This window comes from Fundulus heteroclitus, chromosome 2 (assembly GCF_011125445.2).
Source record: "Fundulus heteroclitus isolate FHET01 chromosome 2, MU-UCD_Fhet_4.1, whole genome shotgun sequence".
NCBI lineage: Eukaryota > Metazoa > Chordata > Actinopteri > Cyprinodontiformes > Fundulidae > Fundulus > Fundulus heteroclitus.
In genome coordinates this window covers 29,039,783-29,051,923 of record NC_046362.1, presented here as the reverse complement: position 1 = coordinate 29,051,923, position 12,141 = coordinate 29,039,783, and positions in this window count along the sequence as shown.

Genomic DNA, 12,141 nt, shown 5'->3' with positions numbered 1-12,141 from the left:
CTTGTTGGTTGTTCTTCTATCAAATAAGAAAACAGACTAAAAACATACAAAACAGAGGTGATGGCAGCAGCTATATATGCATCCTCTAGCGCGGCCGTGTTTATGTTGCTTCGGTTGTGGGTTCAGCCGCTCTTGCTTTCATCGCACCGGTATGTCCCGCCTTAAACCACAATACTGCAACATGATTGGTCCGAACCGTTTTTGGCGGCACAAGATGGTTTCTCATGTGTTTGTTAACACACAAATACTAGGAGAATTCAGTTTGCAGGCAAGATTAGTCAAACTATGCCAAGGTTTTTACAAGTTAAGATTTCAAAACTGCTAAAAATAATTTGAATATAATGCTAGAAAAGGTTTTTGTGTTTTTTTGCCCTCTAGCGTGGAGCTCTGCGCTTCCTCCATCTGTTGATGCACCCTTGCGATCAGCTGGTTGAAAAACAGCTTTGACACTTTCCCTTCGCCTTAAAGAAAGACAACTATGGCCGTGAATATTTATGGTCACAAAAATACAAAGTCATAGGATGGAAAGTAGAAGAGTATTCTTCTAAAGGTCACTTTTAAGCTCTTTAAAACTACCCTTGAGAAAATACAGGTGGCATGCATGATAAGCAGCAGACTAAATGTCCTTAATGAGTGGATAGCCTGACTAATGAACCAACTAATAAAGAGTAAAACTGTTTAATATTGTGTGATAAAGGAAAGTTTACTATTAAAGTTAGTAGGTTTGACTCTTTGCTACAAGTCTGTATCAAACCTACAAAGTCACTGTGGGGTATAAATAACATTACCAATGGAGTAATAATCAGTATATTATGCTACTTTAAATTACGTAGAGGTTATTTCTTTTAAATGATCGTTTTATTCATATTAAAAATGAGTGTAAAAACATTTTTCACCCAAGTTCATCATAGAGTGAGACTGTCAGCCAATACCGCCTCTTAAAAGTATTCCCGTATTATTTAAGGTATAAAAACAAACTATTGGAGCTTGTTTCCATTTATTTTACAAAGTATTTGTCTTTGGCCTAAAGAAAAGTTTAAAAGACGGCCGTTACCACTGGAGCACCTGTGTTCGCAGAAAGGATCTTCCCAGCAACAGTGTTAAATCTGAGATAAGCGTTAATCAAAAAGAAACGTTATTTGGTTGAAGGTCACAGCTGCTGCACTTTATTGACTCTCAAATGTTCATCACCGCTGCCTGTGAAAACAAGAATAACAAAGTCTTTGACTTTTTCCAGCCTGACTCATATCTCTTGCGAAGACAGTGATGCATCTGTCATCCTAACCTAAATGTGACCAGTTCGCAACCTTTCCCTGGCCCCTAATCTGAGAGATATCAAACCCGGGGAGTATTTCAGAGCACTTTGGGCCAACTTTCACATGCAAAATGTCTAACCGTCGGATTTGGCTTTGTAACACCAGTAGCTCTTTCCTCTCTAAAGTCCTGCCTTGATTTCAACGCCCCCAAACTCGCCAGTTTTCCGCTTCTCTCCCAAGAAGAAAAACCTTCAAACAAGATACAGTTGCACTCCCTTCTCTTTCTGTTGTTCTGCTGGCATGTCTTCGTTCTTGTGAGTCATCGAGCAGGCATTAGCTGTTGTACATTGTGGCTAAGAAGAGCAGCCGTTGATTTATTTTAAATATTACAATTGTGTTATTTTGGCATCACGATAAAAGTTAAATAAAACTGACTGAAACTGCAGGATACTGATGTCAGCTTTAAGGCGGTCGGACAGCTGTTTGCAGCAGAATTAGACGTCCTCCTTTATATCAGAAGAAAGTTCAGACGGGAGGATCCACAGTGGACGTACACATTAGTTTGTAGCAAGGCGAAAGAGGGTTTTATGTGCATATTTCAGTCAAAGCTACAGCATACACCTGGTTAACATAAACACAGGCTTAGAAGATGTACAAAGGTATTTCTAATGCTGAAATAGAGCAGAGCTGTTTGCACATTGATTCATAGAAATTAAAATCTTAATTTTATTCTTCCTTCTTCAATTTATATGAGCAGGAAAAAAAAAAAAACAGTGGGGATATTTGGCAACGACGTCTTTAATTTAAAGCGGCTTCCCCTTTGCACCAGTCCGCTACGTGTGGAAAAACAAAATGTTTCCCGGGTCACAGGAATCTCTGTGTTTCCAGAGAAAGCACTGGGGGTAAAGCTTGTCCAGTTTTCATTTGAAGATAATTTGTTGATTGTCGAGCAGGAATGTTTTCCATTGGCCGTTGGGGCCATCAATCTTCAGAAGCAGATTGGTCAACTGGTCAAATGCCAAAGTGCTCCTCGGGGATAACAGGAGAGTTTTCTCTTTTTTTTTTTTTTTTTTTTTTGCATGAAGAACGAAATAAGAACAGAGAGGAATCGCAGACTGAATTTTAGCTCGACAGCGTGCTGTCCCTTCTGGTGCTGCTGGATAGTTTCTCTGCCTAAGTGTTATCAGAGATCAGAGGACTTATCATGATGGATCAGAGTACATCTATCAGCAAAACACACACAAACAGAGACTCAAATGCAACTTAGTGTTCAGTAGGCACAAATTACAAAGTTGTAATTTATCTAAATAAAACGTATAGCTGCATCTCTGTGGCTTTTAAAAATAAAATACACCTACTTTCTTGATTTGCATAATCCTGTTGACAAAGTCCCTTCATGCCTGAAGGTAAGACTTCTAAAAAAGAAGTTTTTACAAACTTTTTTCTAGATTAATTTTGGGCAGAAACCTTCCACTCTTCAAGAGCTACTGCCCTGCAAGCATTAGGCCTCGTCCACATGTATTTGGCGAAACAACGTGTTTATTTATTTATCTATTTTTGCCTTTTGGTCTTTTACCCACACAAACACTCCATTTTATGTGACTAAAAATTATTATTTCTGAAAACTCTGTTCTTTAGCCTGCATGCTTTCATGGCAAAATGTAGTTTTTGCCATGAAACGTTCCGCCAATTACAGTCTGCAACAAATAATGTGCCACTGACGTCACATGTGCGATTATTGTTGCAGACTCGGCCATGCAGTGGAGGAAAAATGAATGCTGTCAGAGAGGTGCTGATTTTTACGTTGGTGTTATGATTGACTGTTTACAATATGTGTCTAATCAGTGTTTAACTGAACAAATTCACTGCTACAAAATCAACGACATCTCCGATTGTTTTCTTTCATTTCCTGTCTTCACCTCGGTAATCAAGACTTCAAAGTAAAAGCATACATGGAGCGTCGTAAACATCAAACTTGGTTTAGACGCTTTTTTCCTTTTTGTTTTTACAAGCAGCCCAGCTGCTCCTCTATGTTGAGGTGCAAAGGAGAAAGATCGCTCGGAGGTCAGCTGTTTTAAAGTAAGTTCACACTGAACGCGGCAAGGCGAATGGAGCGAGTGATTTACATCTTATCCGAAAGGCGTGTTCAGGAGCGAATTAACAGTCCATGATACGAACACCGTATTTCAAGCGATCCAAACGGCACAAAGTGGGCAAACAGCGAGAAGCAAAACAACAGAGTAAAGCTAAATTTCGCTCAAGTTCAACAATCTGAACTTTTCTGTCAATTTGCGTCGCGTTAACAGTGGTCCTCGTTTATTTATTCAAGCACAATTTTTTTTTATGTGTTATATATTGAGACGGCACAAATAGGCTATATTATAATTGAGCAATGATGGATTTACTGACCAAAGACGCTTGTAGTTTGTGTCCCGGAGGGTGAGGTACGGGGCAGCAGCTCCTCATTCTGGGTCCTGGAAAGACAGAAGTGCCGCTGGATGCGGCCGTCATCCAGACGCAGCTACAGGTGGTGGTACTCGCCAAACCGGGTGCGTCTCTGGAGGATCTGGCGGACCCAGGGGCGGCGGCTATGTCGTTGTTCGGCTTTCCACATTAAAGACAGCACTGGTAAAATTAATTTGGTAAAATTCACAGATAGACGCTTCTCCTATTTGATGACAGCGTGAAGTGAGCCTGGGCGGAAATGGCTGCATTGTCAGCGCGGATTGTTTGTGAGAGAGAGGTTAGACGTCAAGCGACCACCGGCAGGTTATCAGCGCAAAAACCTTGTCTTTTTTGCACTCGGTGTGAACGTACCTTTACACCAACTCCCTCCCAATGCAGAGGCACAGTACTGTTCAACGTCAGCATCGTTTTGAAGGATTCTGATTGGCTTACATAGCTTTTACAACACTCGGTGGTGTATTTGTGCTGGTTTGTGTGGATGAAAACATCTAAAAACAATCTTGTGTGTACAATATTTCTTTTGAAAACAATGTAGGCAGATATAAACCCAGCTACACGTGTACAAGGCCATAGATGTATTCCTTCTCCAACTCACCTCAAACAAGAGCTGGATTACCTCCTCAGGATGTCATCGGGTCCCGCTAAGCCCCGGGAATGAGCCGTTTAATCTGGACAATGTTGCATTTAAAAGTTACAGGGCAGTTTTTCTTGAGTGCCAGAGTTGGAGACCTGTGCCCTGGATTCTTGCCGATTGAATTTGTTTATTATTCAGTTCTCCTTCATTTTCTCAGCCCTGCTTCTCTCACAGCTCTTATGCTGTCGGTTAATTAACTCACATGTGAAGCGTTCCAGTAATCACTTCTCAGTATTTCAGCATCCGCTTCCGCTTTGGGTTTGCTGCTGTTCTCTCTGGTTTCTGACCCCTATCAAGCTTTTTTCCTGTGTTCCAGTTGTCTAGTTGTAGTTCTAGACTTATTTTGCTATCAGACTAAATAGACCTTTCACTGTGAGAAAGCCTCTCTCCTGCCTGCTTTTGAGTCCGCTCACCACAAACTCTTAAAACGTGACACTTGCATGCTTATCGTCTGCTAAAATAAGCCAGAATACCCAGAGGGAAACTTAGTGGTGCCCTTTATTTTTTATTTTTTAGCAATCGCTTGCATCTAATTAAAAAAGTTATTTAGATGTAATTAACATCAGAGTAATGGTATTGTTCACACAAGAAGTTGGCTTTCAAATGTCTTGATATTGGAAGAAAATTGCAAATCTCCCAGATTTTTCTGTCTGCCATAGTTTGAAATTAGGTTGGAAGCACAAACATCTAATTGCACTTGGACCGGCTCCTCATTTAGAAGCAGATTTGCTCGGTGCTGCCGGAAAACGGCAACGTCCGGCCTCTCCACTCGGTGTCGGTCCGCATGTCTGAGTTCACACTCGTATGGTCGTGTCCTCCTCATTTCCCCGGCTCGATCTGACGGCCGAACAAAGTGGTCTGACACGGCGCTCCTCCTCATGACAAGCACTTTTAACACCACACTCCTCCCGCCTGCCTCCTCTTCTCCTCCCGCTAACCTCCCCGTGCCTGTGCTCCTCGCAGAGTTGAAGAGTTGAATCGTGGGTCAGCAGCTTGGCTCGTACAGAGCCAGACTAGATTTCCAGATGGTGAAGTCACCATCTCTCTCTGCTCATTTTAACCTAGAGAAAGCCTCTTTTTACATGCACGCTCATACCAGCACATGTAGAACGCAGCAATGATTTAACATAAATAGCTATCATCACATATTTCTACCATATTCCTTCTGAGTGTTGAACAAATTAAGACGTATCTGGGCCGTAATTGGTTCCAGAGGAAGAGTGTGATGGGAAGAGAGGAGCTGAGTGGACACTTCCTTTAAGAGGGGGGGGGGGAAACCCCGTTTTAATCGCGATATTTTAAAGAGTTTGCATGTGCACTGTCTAGGCTGAGGAATGAGCCTCAAATCAAGACATATTAGATTTCAACAGCTTGTTTCGCTAACAAGTTGTCTTAATAATGCAGAGGATTATATGCGTCCAGCTGTTTGCTACTGAAACATTGAAACCAGTAAGTTTCCCGTGTTTTCAGCTTGTGTTTGCTTCTTGTTTGTGTTCAAATGTGACAAATTTGATATTTGTCTGGTTGTTGCAAATGAATTCTCCACAACGAACAGCCGGCAACACTTGCCAGCACCAGATAAAGCCACATGTGCCTGCAGACTCGGGTCAGAAGCAGGGGCATCGCTCAAGGACAAAGCAACTGTATAGCAGGAAGATGTGAGAAAGGGCTGGAATACACACAGTTAGAGACATTACAGCCACCTGCAGAGCCAGAAAATAAAACTGAACGTTAAAAAGCTTGATTTGGAATGTCAGCTTTAAGCCATCTGGTCCAATAAAAGTTCATTTCTGCCAACTTTTCATGCAAATGACATTCAAAACTGGAGCGTTTCTCAGCGCTGTGCTCACGTCCCCGGCTTGTGAAGCTGCTGTTTGGCCGTTATTCAGCGTCGCACCACTGCCAGCCAGGGGAGTTGAGATCAGAGGTCAACATTATGTTCTGAAGCTGAAGTTTTTCTGGTGCCCACTAGGGAAATCCTCCACAAAATATTCCTAATCATCATCTGCGCTGAGCCCACATAATTATTATGGCTGCAGTTTTCCAGCAAACAAATTAAAACTTATATTAAAACCTCTGAACAAAGTGAAAGCACTGTTGATTATTTTTGTTTTGTGTTTTTGTGATGAACATTTAAACAATTCTGACCTTTTTTGACTCTTTTGGAAACTTCATAAGTTAAGCTCTGAAATGTCTTTGTTAGTACTCATGCGCGACATATAATGTTCCTAATTTGAAAATGCCAAATCAAAAACATGATATTTGTGTTTAAAACTGAGCCAAAGGTGTCTCTTTTTTACTTAGTCAAATCTAAGCTCACATAATGCCAATGTGGGTGCATGTTCCTTCTCAGTTTCCAAATGCTGGCTGTGCATTCGCACTTCTAGTGTTTATGTATTCAGTTAGCTTCTGTGTTAGCCGTTCGGTGTAGCTCCACTGCTCTCACCGTATACTTTGAAAATGACTGAGACTTCCAAAGGGCAAACTGTCTTACAAGTTTATGAGAAGAAGAGGAAGAAGACTCAGAAGACAGAAATAAGACCAGTGTGTATGTGGGAGATTTTTTCACGCAATCCCACCGAGGTGTGGAAGAGAAGGTAAGATGGTCTTATGTATGTGCAGTTATCCAAAAAGGGACATGGGCATATCTTGCTTACATTTCTGGAAAAATTGGCAACCCTACCATTAAGTACTTCTCCTAATTAGTGTGGATGAACAACACCTGTGGCTGGCTTTTGCATCAGATAAGAACAACACACCAGACAACCACCAACAATCCAAGACATTGACTGCATACCTGACAGTATGGTCCTATGCTTTGTTTTTAATCTCTGTGTTTTTAATGCTTTTATTTGTAAAGAGATTTGATCGCCTTTATTGGCTGTTTAAAGGGCTATATAAACAACGATTGATTGCACCCTTAATCAAGTTATGTTTGATTTTTTTAATTACATTTTGTAAAGGTATAATCTAGTGTATATTTCTACATTTGCTTGTGCAAATTTCATAATGAGAACGAAGGCTTACAAACAGGCAGCTGAAAACAGGGTGGAGGAACGCAACCGAAACAACACCAGAACTGGAGTAACATGGCAGAGGACCTAACGATGAATGAGACTGAGCTGACTGATTATATAGGGGAGAAGACAGAAGGAACAACAGGTGGCAATTAACACAGGTGAGGAGAGTGAAGGTAATTAGACTTGAAGGAGAGAGAGGGTCCTGATCTGACAGGGGCAGGAAGAGATCAGAATCTAACAGGGATGCGTCTTGAATGACCAGACGAGTGAATAACCTAACTAAACTAAAGACAGGCAGGTGGAAATAATTAAAACAATAATTAAACCATTTGAACTTCTTGACATTTTTGACAGGTTACAGTCACTAACCTTCATTTATTTTATTGGGCTCTTGTGTGAAAGACCAACATAAAATAGTGCATGGTTGTGAAGGAGTTTTCAAATCATTTTTGACAAAAGAATAGTGTCTTGCATTGGTATTCGGCCCCTTTACTCGTAAACAGATCACCAGGATATCCATTTCCCTGAAAAAGGCATTGCATTAGTAGAAGAGTCTCCCTGTGTGTAACTTCATCTCTGTTTGAATCCAGCTGTTCTGTGAAGGCTACAGAGGTTTGTTGGAGACTGTTAAGGCCCAGTTCCACCGGCTCATATTAATACAGACGATGTGAAGATAAACCAAGTTGGTAGGAGCCAAGCTGAGCGAGCTAAAACAAGTAGGGTCAGTGGAACTGAGCCTTTAGTGAACAAACACCATCATGAAGACCAAGAAACACAGAAGATAGGGTCAGGAAGAAAGTTGTGGAGAACTCTAAATTAGTGCCTTGAGATGACAACACATGTCATCTCAAGGCACTTTACAAAGTCAGTTCAATCAAATCCTACAGACAGACTTGTTAAAAACATTTTCCATCAAAGGAATCCCAGCAGTCATTGACTTGCAGCATTCACTCCTCCTAAAATAGCACTTAGCCACAGTGGACAGTCGTTTGCATTTTGTCGTTGACTTTGCAGGAAACCGCCATACTGAACATGCTGTGACGATGGAGAGGAAAACTCCCCTTAAACAGGAAGAAACCTCCAGCAGAACCAGACTTAGTGTGAATGGCCATCTGCCACGACTGACTGGGGGGTTTGAGAAGAAAGAGCAGAGACACACAAAACACACAGAAACACTGATCCAGGAATACTTTCTATGTTAGAGAGGGTAATGGCATACTAGCTCCATAGTATGTCTAGGAAAGAAACACAGTCAAGCTGATAAACTCTGAGCCAATTTTATGGTCTTGCTCCGCCAGTTGCTATATCTTAGAGAGAAACCGGGTTAGACTCTGATAGACAGGATCAGCTCAATCATCTGTAGGATGAAGCTGTCAGCGTTTCAGCCCTACACTGATTTAGGTCCTACTTAGTCAAATGTACTTTCTGTGTCTGTCTCAGTGACCATGGGTCCTCCTCTGCCCTTCTCTTGTGTGGGGTCCCACAGGGCTCAGTTTTAGCCCCCCTCCCCTCCTCCTCTTTATGCTCCCTCTTGGTTCTATTTTTGGAAAATAGAGGCTCTCCTTTACGCGTATAATACCCAGATATGTGCCCTGCTAAAGTAAAAGTACTCCAACTCTTTGAGCCTTCTGTTTCCATATCTGGATGTCATAAAACCCTGATGGCTGTGAACTTTTTAAAGGCGATAGCTGCTAGTTTAACTCCTCCCACCCAGTAGGTGGCGCACTCGCGGTTGCCCGCTCTTGTTCCAACCTTCAATTGCATTGTTTGAACTGTTTCACATCCAGAAGGAAAGCGGCAACCTACTCCGTGACTTCTGAGTCCCTTTGCTTTCTTAAGTAGGCCCAGCGCTCAAAAGCTTGACCGATGTTCACCTTTGTTTTGCTTCTGGTTGAATCTGAGAAATGTAATGCAGAGAAGAAGCCATTTCTCAGCTCTATCACGGAGCTACTACGCCTGAGCTCCGTCTCACGTGACTTGAGCCTACTCTTCCTATTGGTGCAGAATCCTTTCTTGTCGACGCTGGCATCGTAACCAGAAGTAAATAATTATACATTTTCGACCCATCAAAATTTATAAGACAATTATTTATATACCATATGTTTATTTTATTAGTACCATCAATACTTTTATGCTGCAGCTCTCTAGACATTCTGTGGTTACTATTTCTGAAAAATGAACAGTTTTGTTGAAAACGTTGTAGCTACGACTTTGAAAGTTCAGTAAGTAAAAGATCGAGGCGACAATCTTTGGAAGCTCCACTGAGACCCCCCATGTAGATGCTGGTTCCTTGTCCCAGTACATCAGGCCAACCATTACAAACTTAGGGGTCAATGTGGATGCTGGACTAAAGTTAGAAAATCACATGAGAGCAGCTTTGAGGCAGCTGACTAAAGTAAACTCAATTCTTTCTCAGCAGTATTTCAAAACACTAACCCAAGTCTTTCTTGCCACTCGACTGGATTATTGTAATGCCTTTTATAATGGAATCAGTGATTTACCCTATTTTAGCTTCCTCCCACTGGTTGCCTGTACATTCAGGATGCATTTTAACAATCCTTTCATTATCCTTTCATTATAAGGATATACCTGTCTGAGCTGCTACATCCCTTCACACCCACTTGTTCCCTCAGGTCTGCTGATCAGCTGCTACTGTGTGCCAAAGACGAGGCGTAAGCTCGGAGGAGACCGTGCCTGGCTGTAGCAGCTCCTTTTATGGAAGGACCATCCCTTGAACATCAGACACACCTCTCTCCTGTCTATTTTTTTTTTTAATCTTCTTAAAACCCATCTCTTCTTCCTGCCCTTTTATACTACCAGTCATGTTGACTTTTGCTTTGTTTTTTTTTATTAAAACTTTTATTTCTATTTATTTCCATTTTACTCGATTCTGACTGATTGTATATATATTTTTTTATTATTATCTAGATTTCCTCACTGTGGACAATAAAAGATTATTCTGTGGTTTAGGGGACACAACGTGCAGAAGAAGGTGGTCTGATCAGATCTGAGATCAATACCTAAACTTTGGATTTCACCTTGAACACATCATCCCCACCGTGAAACCAATAGCAGTGTCATCCTGTGTGGATACTTGTCCAGAAAATAATAGAACGAGCTAAATACGGGGTATTGCTGGAATAAAGTCTGTTAGAGACTACAAACAAATCAAAACTGTGGCAGCCAGAGCTACAATGGATTGGATCCCAACATATTCCTCTGTCAGAATGGCTCAGTCAAAGTCCAGAGCTAAAATCTGTGGTGAGACATAAACATTGATGTTTTCAGAGACTCTCCATCCAACATAGCTGTGTTTGAGTGGTTTTTGCATGAAAGAAGGTGCAAAATTTAAAATCTAACTGTGCAAGGCTTGTAGAGACATCCCACAGATGAATTACAGGTGCAGTACAAAAGTTTCTGACTCAAGTAAGTTGAATAGAAACCCAGAACACTTTTCCCCCCATTTTATTTTTTACTATAAATTCTGAAACTCTTGTATCATGTTTCCTTCTTTTTACAACTACGTGTCGTTTTGCGTTGGCCTGCCACACATTGAGGATTTCCCAAATCTAAACGTTCACAGGCAGCGTGTCAATACAAAATGGAAGCAGCATATTTATTACGTCATTATGCATCTTTCAGATGTCCGCACACTAGAAGATAGATTTTATGAAGTCATCAGATTAAAAAAAAATTAAAAAAATAAGAGAAATTTGTGGTTAAATGTCCAACATGAACGACTGCGCGTGTTCAGCAAGAATATCCCCAAAAATAAAATCTGCAGCATGAATCAGCGAGCGTTATTTTTAGAGCCACGAAAAAACAAAAACAGCACTTGAATACAGATTGTGAGATGTAAAACTAGGGAGTTCACAGGGAAATGTTTTCCGTTGCAGGGTGAGGACGCTTCATCTCTTCATCATATTTCCCTCCTCCTCCTCTTCCTCCTCCTCCTCCTCCTCCGCCGCCCTCAGGTCATCCTAAATGATCGCTGCAGGTCACGAAACGCTACGCTGCGCTGCAGAGCGCGTTTCTTTCCCTCACATGCGCATCTTCATGATTGTGTGCAGCAAATTTAGAAGGGAAAGAAATGTTGGGCTTATTTTAATAGAAGGGTTTTATTTTATTTTATTTTATTTTATTTTATTTCACTTTTTGGTGTTTAAGCGTCCGTTTGCTTACAAACCCACCCCACGGCTTGTTGTGTTGGAATAATAAGAAACGGGCGCTTTAGCGGGTGTGTTTGTGCGCAGATGTTTTTACTCAGTGCGCTTCGAGAGAGAAAAACTCCTGGGCGATATTTGCATGAAGTGAACCGTTCTCCTCCCATATGCGCTCCGACCCGAACCAGAACCAGGCAGCCCGGCCGGACTTTCTGAACGGCCTGATTGTGAATGCACCGTCGCAGCAACAACAGGAGAAAGTTTGGACATTTTAGAGAACATTTAAATCGAAATGTTTCACATGGATTATTGCCTGCCATCGTGAATGTAGAGGCTGAACGCTTTATGCGTGGTTTACATTTTTTTTATATATATATATATATATTTATCTAATTCATTTCATGTAGGCTATTACTTCATTTTTGGCTCGATACATTTATAGCCGACTGTTTAAAACAAACAAACAAAAAAACGAAACAAAAAAAAAAAAACGTGTAAATATATTAAAATAAAATCCAGAATATATTAGAGGCCTGAAAGTGAGAGTGGAAGATTTATTATGAGGCGGGGCGCTCAAGCGGAACCCGACGATTAATCTCCCA